At 44.7% G+C, this 14,503-nt stretch overlaps 1 long non-coding RNA gene across 1 annotated transcript; it reads left to right on the top strand.

The window, feature by feature from the left end:
* Positions 1–6,038: 6,038 nt before the first annotated feature.
* On the top strand, positions 6,039–11,020 carry LOC309437793. The gene is made up of 3 exons (XR_014183625.1): positions 6,039–6,059; positions 6,162–6,305; positions 10,946–11,020. It is a non-coding gene; the product is annotated as an uncharacterized lncRNA (long non-coding RNA).
* Positions 11,021–14,503: the final 3,483 nt, after the last annotated feature.

Here is a 14,503-nt window from a genome sequence, read left to right as displayed (position 1 = left end):
AACTTGCCTCTTCTTATCCCTGGTGATGGACCTGAAAATGGGACTTGCTCAGGGGGAGGGCTGAACAGCTCTGGAAAATCTTACGTAGCTGTCCTCCCACAGAACTGCAAGTGTGTATCCAGGCAGTAGACAAAGCTCTTCACTGCTTCTCCAGGCCCTATCCCTTAATGTGTAAGGAATTTTTGAAGCTGCAGAAGAAGGGATGCTGCTTGCTGAAGTGTGCAGAAGCAGGAAAATAAGCTGCTCAGGGAGGAAGGAAGAGGGGCGAGCTGCTGCTTGCCTCTGGAAGAAGGAAGTAATCTACCCTGCAAGAGGGAAGAAAGTTACTGAGGGCTGTCCAGGAAGCAATATTCCTTCTTTTCAAGATGCCGACCTCTTTGAAGGGAGAGAGTTGAAGCCCTTGTCCTCCTGCCGCCTTGCTCCTTATGTTGCATAAGTTTCTTTCACCAGACAAGGCCCTCTTCCTACCTAGGGCTCTTCACAATGCTTGGGGAGTTCTCAGCTTTTCTCCCCCACCGATGTGCTGTAGCCAGGCTCTCTGCAAAACACATTTTCCCACAGTTACCTGTGTTAGTGTGCTTTTCAATGCTTTCAGATCCTTCAGCCTGAAAGTTAGATAATTTGTCTGAAATTTAGATAAACACTAAAGTGGCGCATTGAAGTGTGACTTTTCAGAGCATTAGTATCATGCTGTAGCAGAGCTGGCAGCTGAGTTCTGGGCTTAGGCATTTAGAAAAGCACAGAGAGAGTGAAATCTTTTAGAGAAGTCCCAAAGGCTTATACACAAAGAACTTCTCTGGGTTTCCAGGAAGCCTAAGACCTGAGTTTGCTTCTGCAGCTGTGGGGTGAATGCCACAGATGCTGACCAGAGGTATTGATCTCTCTATAGAGAAGAAAAATACTCTTTGTGGCTCTGAAAATGCAAAATCAATACACTGGGTACCTCATTGTAACAAGGAGCTCTGTGCCCTGAGCCACGAGCTTTTGTTGTGACCTGGATGTTGCTCACTGGCCAATTAATCAACTGGCATTGATTCAAATTCCTTTCTTTGGTAAGGGGGCATTGCATCATGAGGAGGCTGACAGCCTCCCTGGCCTTCATTATTGTAGCAAAAATGATAGGTGCTTTAACAAGGGGAGAAACACCTGACAGAGTAAGGCTGATGGGGTCCCTTGGATTTCTCCATCTACTCTTCTCTTTGGGCCTCATGAACAAGGGAAATGTGCATTTTCTGAAACCTGTTTTTCTGGTGACTATTTGGAGAACAAATGCTTTTGGAACAGGCAGAAACTGGAAATGTCAAGACATTGCTTTATTCTAGAAGTCCTAATAGGTTCTTAATGCGCTTTTGAATATGTTAAAATTTAATGTTTGCAGAAAGGTATTGGTCCCTAAGAAGGGAAATGTCCCCAGACTCTACTAAATGCTGCTTCCAGAAGTCTCCTGGTCTGGAGAGCTGCACTAAGCTGTACCAGTGTTTCCTCTGCTGTTTGGTACAGCAACATGTTTTTAATGACTGAAGGGTCAAAGCTTTTTGGTCGGCCTAACAGGAGAGGCTTAGGGAAGAGCTTCCTCAAGAAAGACTTGGAGTGGGTCTACTATGAAGTTATTTAATCATTCAGTGTTATCAAAACTTTCAACACTAAGATGACAGCAGATCTTGATTCTCTGTAATCTTTATCGAGAGCTTTGTGGAAGAACTCATGCATAATGTATGAAGCATTTGTCTCAGTTGTTTGAGTAAAACTGAGCTATATTTTGCATTTAAGTCAGTGTTAAACATTGAAAACACAGTATAATTTTCTCAAAATTATGGTACTTACAGCACAGAAAGGATTTTTCTGAGGATTTAGGGAAAAACCAAGGATGTGACAGACCATATTTTTGGTGCTGCTCTGAGTAGCACAGTGATTTACATGTTGCTTCATTCTTGGTAGTTAAAACCCACTGAGATCCTGAGCTTGTAGGGGACGAGTCAACCATTCTTCCTACCAGTCTTTTCTCCTTGGTCTGTAGCAGGAAGCTTCATCTCTTATCCATCTGTTATAACGATCTGTGGAATTATATTAAAAATAATGCCTGTTTTCCAGGGATGAATTGCTGTAAGTCTTGAAGAGCGACAATCTCCCATGGTGCTACTGTTTCCATAGGTGAGAAGATGCTTTTGCTTGGGTGCTGACCCTCCTCCTGGATGCCCATCTACTACACCCAGCTTCCTCCTGGTAGTGACCGGTTCCCACCTCGTTGTAGCTACTAGTGTGCTGCTGCTGGGGGAAAGGGATGCTCTTACCTACAGGGAGACAGTAGTGGGCTGCCTTTTCCTTCCTGTGCTCTCAGGTACATCCTGCTTACCTCATTTTAAAGTTATTTAGCTTTTTTAAGGTGGTTATACTGTGGTTTCTAGGTAATGGAATTTGGTGAAGTTTCAACAGCAGAAAGACATGGTGTCACTGTATCACTGTCACAGTGAGGGTGACAGAACACTGGAACAGGCTGCCCAGGGGGGTTGTGGAGTCTCCTACTCTGGAGACATTCAAAACCTGCCTGGACACATTCCTGTGTAACCTCATCTAGATGTTCCTGCTCCAGCAGGGGGATTGGACTGGATGATCTTTCGAGGTCCCTTCTAATCCCTAACATTCTGTCATTCTGTAAGGCTGCGGTCCTGAGGGTGGTGAGGAGTCAGGCTGGGGCTGAGCACCCCACCTCCTGTCCTTCTTGAAGCATGGCTCCTGTTTCTGCTTATCCAACCTTCCCGGTGGCTGCCCCACAGCCCAGGAGGGGTTATTACAGAGGGGTTGAAGTGCTGCAAGAAGTGGCTGTGCGAACTAGGTCCCTGTTTCCTCCCAAAGCTGGGTATGGTTTGACTCTGTAACTCCCCCAGGCGATTATGAAAATTATGGTCCGGGTCATTTCCTCTTAACAACCCTTTTCCAGCATGCTGGCATGCAGCTTAGAGGTTTTTTATTCTCAAGATAGATGCCAAGCCACAAGCGTGGGCAATGTTAAAAATCAGAGAAACATCAGGCTAATCCTCAACTGCGAGATTAAAAATAATACACTGTTTTTTCAGACTGTTGTCCAAAAAGCTAATGTAGCTGTTTGTCTTGCCAGCTCGCCCTGTAGTGTCAAGTAAAGCGATTTCGGTTCTACCTCGGTCCTGCCCAAAGCCCGCTGGTGTTTCCAGCCTCTCCTCAGAAATGAAAGGCTCGTCAGCCCCTGCTGTGTCCTTACACCCTCCCCAGCACCTCCTCTGTCTGCACAGCTCTTGTGGTCGGTCTGTCTGTCTCTTCTCTTCATCACAACCCTTCCTCCTCTGGCTCCTGATGCACTATGGCAATGCAACGCCACATTAAGGAAAATCTCTGTGAGATGCCCTGATGTATATTCTGCCTTTTTGTGTGTGTGTGTGTGTGTGTGTGTGTGTGTGTGTGTGTGTTGCACATGTGTGCTTTTCTTTTCTCTCTCATTTTCAGCGGTGTCACATTAGTTCTCATGTTGAAACCATTCCTTATTCCCCCTCACGAATAGTTTTATAAATGTATTTCCAGTGGCATTTTTCTTTTATGGAGCATTCCTACAGGAAGACAAATTTTCCTGGTTTCAGAGATGAAGCTGCTGCTGCTAATGTATCCCAAAATAATAAAGATGCTCTCAATGTGCTCAAAAATGAGGATGTGTTTGCTGTCTTCAAGTGTTTGTTCATCCTTTTTGGTCTGCTAAATTTGTTTTCTTCACACTTTGACTTGCTGATTTCTCACCAAGTGCGAAATAGGTGCTTCTGTTCTCGAAAGCAGATGCTTCAAATTCAAGTTTAGAAAATCCAGTTTTGATATCTGTGTTTGAAAATGGGACTTTTCAAAAAATTGCGCTATCTCTGTACCCAAAACCTGCCTTGTTTGTGAGTATTGCTCATCCACAGCTCTGCTTACAGCCTGACATGATGCGTGGGCTGTGCCTGTTTTGAAGCGAGTAGATAAACTCGCTGCCCTCTGCTCACCTAACTCTGCCTCTGATGCCTTTTGGCAGCTTTTTAAAAAGATGAACTATTTTCTTCCTTCTCTTTTTTTCCCCCCTGTGTGCTATTTTATCTGGTGAAGACAAGGTACTCTGGAGCAGTAGTAGCTGTGCTGATCGATCTCCATACAAGACCACACATGGCTCCGTTGTCTGGAGGTCTGGTGGCCTCAGCATAGCAGCCTACAAAGACCAGAGATCAGCATCTGAGCTTGCATCTTTAAACAGATGTCACTTCTTTTCCCTACTGAATAAGAGGAAGATATGCCAGAGGGAAGACTTCCTCCAGTACCTTCAGGAGCTCCATTGTTTTACATCTGGGCTACACAGAAGACATCCCCTTGTCACATCGTCCCCTGCGGAGCAGCCCAGTGGCAGGCAGTGTGGCCATGGCAGGCAGCAAGTCTCCAGATTTCGTTTGGGGTGAGTTAGCAATTCACTTGGGTGTGCTGCCATGGCCTGCCGCTTCCCGATACGGAAAATTAAGCATGAAAGGTTGAAGGAGAGTGACATTGCTTTCAAGATGTGCCACAGTGCATTTGTGTACAAACTATGAGGCTCGCTGCTTCTCTTTTTACAGGCTCCAAATAGCATCTAAAAACCTCTTGCTTGCAGGAGACAATGCTTATGGCAAAACAGGTATTTCAGAAAGTTGGAGAAACACAATGCTGCCAGGGCACAGAAGTGGTAACACTTTGTGGGAATGTTAATAGGAGTTTTCCACTGACTTTATCCCCCAGGTTTGACTGGAGAATAAATCTGAGCGGAGCTGTTGACTCTAGACATTGCAGTGGATGGGTGGGGGAGGGCATGCCAGATTGAACTCAGAAAAACTAATTTTCCATTGGTTGGATAATCTCTTCAAAATCTGTTTTCTGAGCATCAGGGTGAGATCCAGTCGATAGCTACAAAGCTGAACCATTTACATCTGTGCTAATATGCAGCAGTTGGGATTTATTCTAGATAATTTACGCTGGAACTTGGGAAATACAGCAATACGGCAATATCCACGCAGACCATCAGATGAATTGCTCAGTTTGCAATATTCACAGTCCATTAAGTCCAATAAAAAAATTCTGTCACCAAACTGAAAAAACAAAGCTCTCTGATATACATATCTTAGTTTTCAATATGGTAAATATAGCTGGATTCATTAGGACTTCAAGATTGCGAGCCACTCTGGTAAAAGTATAGAAAAATCTCTTCAAAACACAGTATATTTGTCTCGTGATTTTCAAACTTGATCAGGAAACAGCAAGCAATTCTCTGCCTTATATTTTCTGTCTTACTACAGACAGCTGGGTTTGATCCAGATCACTGGCTCAGGCTGATAAAGAAAAAATGTAGTATCTAGTTTGTTGAAAAGGGACAATATGGGATTTTTAAAAATTTGTTGTTGTTGTTGTTGTTTGTTTTTAATCTGTGGGGTACGGGGTGTGGGTACTACAAAATTTTTTGAAGGCTTTTAACTGAAAACAACAGTTTTGATATCTTACAGAGTGGAGGAAGGGGAAGTATTTAGTCACCTCCACAGTCATCTGTTTGAGTCTACTGTTGATAATAGCTATGTAAATTTTGTACTACTAGAAAAATCAAAATATGACCTGCTGTTGTTTTTTTACTTACAGTACATATGTACACATTTTTTTCCCTTATACTTGAAGTAGAAAGAGGGAGAATATTTTTGCCCTTATGCCTCACAGCTGAAAAGAGCCATTTGAAAGCAAATTAGACACATGAGAGAGAACTAATGTGGTTGTTTTGTTGTTTTCAACCTGCGTACAGTGGGGTTTCTGTCTTTGATGGGCCAGTGAAAGGAACGGAAGGATGAATTGCTTGTCACCGTATAATCTGCCAATGTATAATTTGTCAACATACAGTCTGAGGCAGCCTCTGGAGAAATAAGTACATGTTTTGTGGTTGCATTCATAATGAATTCAATGAAATGCAGATTTCTTTTATAAAGCTATGACAATCTAGCCATAAGATTAAGCTGATTGAAAATATCTCTCTAATTTCAGGATGGAGTTCTTGCAAGCTGGTGAGGACTCTACGTCAAAAACTTTTCACAGTGCTGAAAAGCCCCCTGAAGCTCCCAGGACTGATGATATTCAGTTGCTTTGTCAATTCTCTTGCATTACAGCACAGGTTACAGTATTGGAGATCCAAGTGACTTTTTCCTACCTGTCCGTGCCTGCTGTTTGTAATTAAGCTGCTCTTCCTGAGCTGCTCTCTGAGGTTTATATAATTAAAATTACCTTTACAGAGGAACAAAGAGGAAAGTCAGGTAATTCACTTTCACTGGGAACCTCGACTTCACTTTGCTTATCACACTGATTTAAGCATCTGTTTCCAAAACTTTTACCAATAAATAAAATCAAATAAGTAGCTGAGTGTGACACTAATGTTCCAGCAAACACATATCAGAGAGGAACAGAACACCAGTTGTCAGGAGGAAAAACAACCTGAATTTCTCACTCATACTCCACGTTGTAACACGTGAAAGATGACAGTTTATACGCTATAGCCAGCAGGCATGGCCCCCTCAAATACTGCCTATCGTACAGGAACTTTTAATAAAGTGTGCAGACATCTGTGATAGGATTCTCATTCTGCTCTTCATAAGCCCCAAGCCAGAGAAGAATAATTTGCTGTAATTTTGTAATAGTCAGTCCTGAAAACTACAGCTCTCCTTCAGAGTGTAAGATCCTGGGAATGCCCAGCATGCTCATTGCTCACCAATTTAGTTCTTAAGGGCTCTAAATATAGTTGCCAAATGATAAAGATGTAAATTCTTTAAGTGTAAAATATCACAATGTGAGCTGATGAAAACTGGCGTTGCCACAGTCTCTCCTCTCTTGCCATATGTTCCTGGCCTCTTTGCACTAAGTGGAGTGTTTTTCTGATGTAGCAGTGAGACAAATCGGTAAAAATAGACTCCTAAACTGCTGACCAAACATTTCCACCTCCTTTCTTGAATCAGATCTAGTGCTCATGTAGTATATGGTACGTTGATTCAACATTCAAAGCCAATGAAATAAAAGAACACAGCAACCCTGGCTGTACATACAGACTGGGGGACAGGATGCTGGAGAGTAGCTCTGCGGAGAGGGATCTGGGGGTTCTGGTCAATGGCAAGTTGAACATGAGCCAGCAGTGTGCCCTGGCAGCCAAGAGGGTCAACTGTGTCCCGTGGTGCATCAAGCACAGCCGGGCGAGGGAGGTGATTGTCCCGCTCTGCTCTGTACTGGTGTGACCCCCACCTGGAGCACTGTGTGCAGGTCTGGGCGCCACAGGATAGGAAAGATATTAAGCTGCTAGAGAGTGTCCAGAAGAGGGCTACGAAGTTGGTGAAGAGTTTGGTGAGGAAGCCCTATGAGGAGCGGCTAAAGTCACTGGGTTTGTTCAGCCTGGAGGAGAGGAGACTGAGGGGAGACCTCATGGTGGCTACAACTTCCTCACAAGGGGAGGAGGAAGGGCAGACGCTGGTCTCTTCTCTTTGGCGACCAACAACAGAACCTGAGGGAATGTCAGGAAGATGTGCCAGGGGATGTTTAGGTTGGACATTAGGAAAAGGTTCTTCACCCAGAGGGTGGTGGAGCACTGGAACAGGCTCCTCAGGGAGGTGTCGTGGCTCCAAACCTGACAGTGTTCGAGAAGAGACTGGACAGTGCCCTCAGACACATGGTGTGAACTGTGGGGTTGTCATGCGAAGGAACTCAGTGATCCTTGTGAGTCCCTTCCGCTCAGGGCATTCTATGATTCTATGATCTGTCTTTTTGTGTCTTTCATACTGGTTTGGTTTCCCACTGATCAGGAAGCTTGATCTTACACCACTATTGCAACCAATGCACAGGAAAGCTTGGTGAAGGGAAGACAAAGAGGAGAATTTTTTTCTGCAGAAGCCTGCAACTGGAGAGGTTGAGGCTGTGAAGAGTGGTTTAGGATGGCCAAAAGTGAACTGATGCTCTCTGAGAGCTGGTCAAGACCATGCTGGGCTGCAAGAGACCTGGAAAGCAGGAGAGATTGGCCATGCCAGGGAGCTTCAGGGCTGCACCCTCTCCTTTGCTGGTCACAAGGCATTGGGTTCAGTTTCTGACACAATGGTATGTGTTCCATGGAATGGGGAACTGAAGTGGTTCAGAGAGCAGATAAAACTGCTAATGATGGCTGGACTGGTTTCCAGTTGAATCGCTTGCCTGAACTGGCCATAATGTGTGTACATGAGCATTAGTGCTGGCTCGCACAAGAGAAGGGTCATAGATTTATGCTTAAACAGTCCAAATTTAGGCTTAAATTGCAGTGAAATTTTGTATCCAGAGCGAGTTGAGAAGCAGGTTACATCTCTCCAGGGAGGGACCTTAATCACAGCAGCTACGTTCAGCCTAGATAGGAAAGAGCAGTGGGAGCAGAAGGTGAAGAGCACACGGGTCTCTGTCCTTGGACCTGTACTGTGTGCTCCATGCCAAAAAGGACTGGTGGGAGATGGGAGAAGGTCTGAATGGTCTTATTCCTTCTGTTTGCAGCACTGGGCTTTGCTGGTTCAGAGCCATGAATTGGTATGAAGGGCTACCTGACAAACCTTCAAGGGATTACTCTGGGGCATGGGGGTATAGACCTAAACAACAGCAGTTCCAATCAACTTCTGAGGAAGGTGAGGGTTTTTCCATTGACCAGCCTTACCCGGTTCATCTTGGAAAATGCATTCAACACAATTTTGCAACTCTCTGCTGCAAAATTAGATGTCTAATACTGGGTGAGATGTTACTTATCGCAGACAGTGATATTGTGTGGCCATTTCCCAGGAGAAATAATGGCCTGTAAATGTGCACAAGCTCCGCTCACCCGTTTCTTCTAGATGTGACTCTGATTTTTATATATTTTTATTCTATTTCTGGTATGGTTCATATAAGGCACAATATTCTTGTCCTGGGATGCTATTTTTTTGAGTTATTGGTTGCTGCAATTTCATGGCAGGAAAGCATGAATTTGTTCTATTAATATTTTAGTTTATCTCCTACAATATGTATTTGGAAATGTGATTAATTGCTACAATTGGTCTTTGAATATTACAGTAATAGGAGCTACGTTTAAGTATTCAAACTGGTGCATCTGAGGCTAAATTACTAAAAGCATGGAGTGCAAGGCTTGCTGTACTGATTGGTTCCAGAGGGACTGGCTAGGTGACATGTTTATCCTCTCTAAATAAATAAGAGACTTAGAAGCCAAACTAGAAACATGACGGGATTTGAAAGCTTTTTTTCATATATATAACATAAAAAAAAGTATGAGTCTATGGTCCCAGGGAAGCAGAGAAAGAAAGGTGAAGCAATATCCTTGACTACATATTACTGTGTGATACTTACTGATCCTGCCTCAGTTTGTTACAACCATGAGCCCTTTAATTAATTGGAATTTACTCCAGTGCAGTGGGCTTCTATAAAAGCCCTCACTCCACACATGACCTACTTCAGGTCTCTGTGAAGGGCAGAAATTTGGCATAACAGGTGAAGTTCTGCCCCAGACATAAATCCTTGATGAAAATCCCAGTTATAACGTTCAGCCACTGGATGTCCTCATTTTCAAAGGTCTACAAAGGTTGATCAGCTGGAAAGCCACATGTTGTTGACAGTTTGCAGAGCATTGCGTAAAAATATTCTGTGCATATTGGGTATTGCCAAACTCCAAGCTTACCACCCATAAAGCAATGGAATTGATTTCACTTCTTAAGGTAATTGAACTCCTACTGGATGCAGAATATGTATTTAATCTGCTCCTTTCTCCATCCTTCTCTCTTTTTTGATGACTTAACTGCAATTTATGTAACAGCTTGCTTTGCATGACTTCTGCATTTCTAAACACCGAGAAGTTCGCTACATTTCTTTCTTTTTCCAGTGCTACCTTCACTGCAGTTTATTGCAGTTTTTACTATCAATTCTGGCTGCAGCTTGGTTTTTCCAAGTTCCTGTGAATTCCCAAGGGCACATCCCTCTGCTCACAGAAGTCCTCATCTTATCCCACAAAGACTTTGTCAGCCATAAGGGACCACATCGTGCATGTAGCATGGACCACTCCTGCTACACCTGGCCAGAGAGCTTCCTTTGGCTTTTTCTCAGGAGGCCTGCTTTCTCCTGCAGCTCATGAGCCATCACCACCCACCTTCCCTTTGCTGGAGGCTCCCCTGCCTGCACCATCACGGAGGGTGTTTCTCCACCTGGGCTTCCCCTGCAGCTAAAGCTCTCCTCCAGCCTCCTCTTTCTTGGCATCATCCTCGTTGACAAACATTCCTGTCTTCTGGTTATGATTTGACATTGCTTGTCAAACACTCTCCAACAACTTATAAAAATCTGAGCTGGCAGAAAGATTGGCAAAGGGATGTCTGTAGCCGCCCATGGATTTCATGTTTGTTCATGAAACGTGATAAACATGTTAATGAAAAACTACATTGCTGATTTTCTTCAGTCTGAAGTTTCAAGAAAAAAGAAATCTACTTCCTCTAGCTTTCTGCCTTTTAATTTCTCTAATTTAAGCTGCTGTTAAAACACATTGTCTTTCCAACAAGGGGGCAGCTTGTGCTATGTAAACACTTGTTTGAAATCATAAAAGAAAGTTTTGCCAGAGGACAAACTCAGTAGAAAAATTGAGGCTAGACTTCTTTCTCTCATAAAGGAAACTCACCTTCTGGTATAAACTGACATACTTACACTAGATATGCACGCTTCAGGTACCAGCATAGTAGTTTTGTTCCTACCACACTGGGGCATGAGGCATATGTCTGCTAGGAATTGACCTCTATAGCTGCTGAAGTCTCCTCAGGTGACTGGGGCCAGGCGTGCATTTATTTATCCGCTTGCTAATGTCTCTTTTCAGTGGTGCAGCGTTGCATGAGTGCTTCAGAAAAATAAATAAAATATTATTTTTCCACAGGCAGCTCTGCAAGACCAGTAGATCCTCATGGAAACTCGCTCAGCCCTTGCACATCCTGCCGTGCGCGCTGTGAGAGGGAAGGTATGCCCAGAGCTCCAAGGGGGCCAAAACCTGGGATGCTCCTGACAGGACACTGAGTCCCGGGATTTGCTCTCATCTCAGTAACTGTGCTGGTTTCCGGGCTCTGAAACAAACCTGACATTCAGGTGAGTGGGGAGAAACATTTGGAAGCTGGAAGAGAAAGAGAAAACCACCATGGCAGATCTGGACGGCATGGTGCTTGTCGCAAGGTTGGTACCTTAACCACAGGCTTGCACCGACGTTTCTGTAAGAGGGACAGCAGCAGAGCATGGTAGGAGCAGGCTGTTCTGCAGATACAGTGAGGACCAAGAGCAGCTTCAGAAGAGGACGTGTGAGGCAGGAGTCCTGTCCTGGAGGTGCTGTCAGACAAAGAGCTGGCCATGGTTGACTGGAAATGAGGTCCCTCCACTCCTAGTGTGGGACTAACCAGGCTGGGAAAGCAAATTAAATACCATGTCCCTGCCCTAGAAACTGTGATACTGCTGCGAAATTTGCTTACCTTAGGCTAATGATGCTGACAGTGCATCTCAATTATCAGGTTTCAGAAAATTTGGCTTCTAAAACTTAGGAACTGGTGACAGCCTGCGGTGTGCTCAGCCTTTGCCTTCTCGGAGGACAGAGTTTATTGATCCTTTTCTATCGTTCTGAGGGGCATTTTGGGCCATGCAAACTATGGTGGCAAATATGGATGAAGAAGAAACGGGGCTGGAGCCCGACATCTGTGTTCTGAGGTCAGACACCACCACTTTTCCCTTTGGCACTCACAGTCATCCTGGGAATGCTGAAGCCCACTGTGATTTGGGTGGGGGGATCTACCTCCTAATTCTTCTTGTGGCTTTTGAAGATTTCTTTGGAAAATTTGGGATGCTGCTTTTAATCATTGCAAAACTGAAGATTTGTTTTAGAAAGCTGAAAAGAGATTAAAGGTTTTGCAAGCAGCAAACCCTAGATTTACAGCAAACACAGAGGAATTTTCTTTCTCAGTACAAAAACCCAGACGCAGCTCAAATTAAAATCAATAATTGATCTACATCCATTTACAGATACATCTACATTTATGTAGGCTGGGAAACCTTATCCCTGTGTGCACATTTTACTTTTAAGCAGCTTGTACTCAGACTGCCTGCAAATATATCTGCTCACCAAGCGGACAATGCTCGGTCCCTTCTAGGAATGAGCTGGGGCCATATTTTTTCTGCTGGATGCCAAGAGGAGGACTGACAAGACAGATGGAAGCTGCTGAACTGTTACACAGCTCATTAGAGAAGCGCAGAGCCCTTTAAAGCTCAGGGTGCAGGCAGGATTTACCTCTTGAGAAATGACAGCAGTCCCCAAAGTAAGTAGCTTGCACGGGTAACAAATCTGCCTCAAAATAAGCAGCGTGGATACAGCCTCAGCCTGTGAGGCTGAATTCAAAAGTAACCTGTTTTGTGGTTTTGTTCATTTGTGTTTTTTGTTTGTTTTGTTTTGTTTGCTTGTTATTTGGTTTTGGTTTTTTGTTTTGTTTTGTTTTTTTTTTTTTTTTTTTGGCTGAGATGCTATAATATGGGACAAGGCTGAGCAAACATATTGTGACTCTCCACTGTTCGCTGCTCTGGCATAGCTCACCAGGCTATGGTTCATGTGCCTTTTTTCCCTATATAGAGAAAAAATACCACTATGTTAACAACAAATCTGCAAGGAATTTCATTTTTGCTTCAGATGGTTAATGCACCGGTGTCTTGCTCTGTCTGATTCTTGCAGGAAGCACATTGCGAGGTCTCCTCTGCTCCAGCGCTGGGCTGGGGAGACGTCTCTGCAGTGGAGGGTTTCCAGAGCTGGAGAACATCCTGGCTGCGGGATCCTGCTGGGACCTCGCTGTGGAGAAGGGCCCTGGGATGCTCCCCAGGATGTCACCTGCTGCTGGAAACCTGGTTCTGGGGGGTGGCAGCTGAAGGCTGTCCCCTTCCCTCAGAAGGAGTTGCTGGTGACCCCCTCAGGGTCTAGTTCTTAAGGGCACTTTGGGGTCTGTGCCTCTGGAGACCGCCATCCCCCTTACCTTGCCCCCATCCCTTTCTTCCTCCCCTGCTGCTGCCCCCGACAGCCCCTGTCCCTTGTATCCCCCGCATTGTGCCCTGTCCTCAGTGGCAGCAGCCACCTTCTCCCTCTGTCCCTGGGTGGACAGGCAGATCCCCTGGCCCCCCAGCCCTCCCACCATTCTAGGGGGTATGTGGGCAGCCCAGGCAGTGTGGCGCAGACCTGACTGAGTCCACAGAGGATTTGGGGATTTTTAGCTGCTAAATATTAGGCTTGTTTGTTAGGTGCACATATTGGTTGAGTCTATGTGAATTGATTTTTCTTCTTTTTTCAGAGGAATCTCAGACAAATTTCATGGATGCAGCAGCAAGAGGCACACCAGTGACAGAAGACTGATCTCTCTGTTAAGTGACCTCTTCTGCTAAAGGGACTCTTTTTTTTTCCCCTTTTTTCCAGACTAAATGATCTCGATAGCAAAATTACTGTGCATCTTTTCAAGGTATGGCATAATGTGTTTACTGGTGTCTTCTCAGAAACAGATAATCGTTTTAGCTGAAAACTTCTTTAAAATAATACCTTAATCTGAGTCAGAAATGCAAGGTAGAAAACATCTTGACATTTGGAGTCTGGGGAAGTTGCAAGCAAGTAGAAACTAGATCTTACAAAAGTACTGGGCCAGCTAACAATGGAGATTATTAGCTCTTCCCATCGCTCCTGATGACAGAGGAGCAAAGGTGCCCTTCTGCTTTCTAGGGAAGCTTCCAAACATAAAGAAAGAGGCTTTGTTTTCAGCTCGGGGGGGATTTGGGCAGAGGAAGGTTAGCAGGAAAGCAAAGACAGGAAACATGGAGCAGTTGGGTATTGTGAGACAAGAAGCTGCCACTTCAGTGTTTACAGTGTGTCTCCAGGAGCTAGAAATGCCAAGATACTTTTATTTTTTGGCTTCATTTATAGCTGTTGTGTCCTCTCACCTTTCTGTCTTTTCAGTTTGCTGCCCTAAGATTAATTCAGATTATAGCACAAAGCTTCTCACCTTCCATAAAATAAACGCTATGATGTGAGTCCTGCAGGAGATGGACAGGGAGGGAGAGGGAGACAAAACAATTGAGGAAAAACTGCATCATCCAGCCAGATCTGCATTAGGCCCAACATCTGTATCCTAGGATCAGATTTCTGCTGAGATTTCTCTCCAGGGCCGCTTGTCCTTCCTGCTGGGAAGAGACTGTTTTCCACAGGATGAGTGTGGCCATGTTGGGGAAGTTGAGGGAAAAACAATATATAGGAAACCGGACCTCTGTTTCTGTGGGGCAGCCTCACATCCCAGCAGCATTTCCACCGATGGACAACCCCATCGGTACGGCTCCTAAACCTGAAGGCACTGATGTATCCGAATGACCTAAACCCAGCGAGCCCAAGACAAGGAGAGGGATTTCAGGCGGATCAGAGCCAAACCTTGACACG

The sequence above is a fragment of the Streptopelia decaocto genome, assembly GCF_964273445.1.
Source record: "Streptopelia decaocto genome assembly, chromosome: 3".
NCBI classification, from domain to species: Eukaryota; Metazoa; Chordata; class Aves; order Columbiformes; family Columbidae; genus Streptopelia; species Streptopelia decaocto.
The sequence above is the reverse complement of the archived record's forward strand: the minus strand, read 5'-3'. Positions and strand labels throughout refer to the sequence as shown.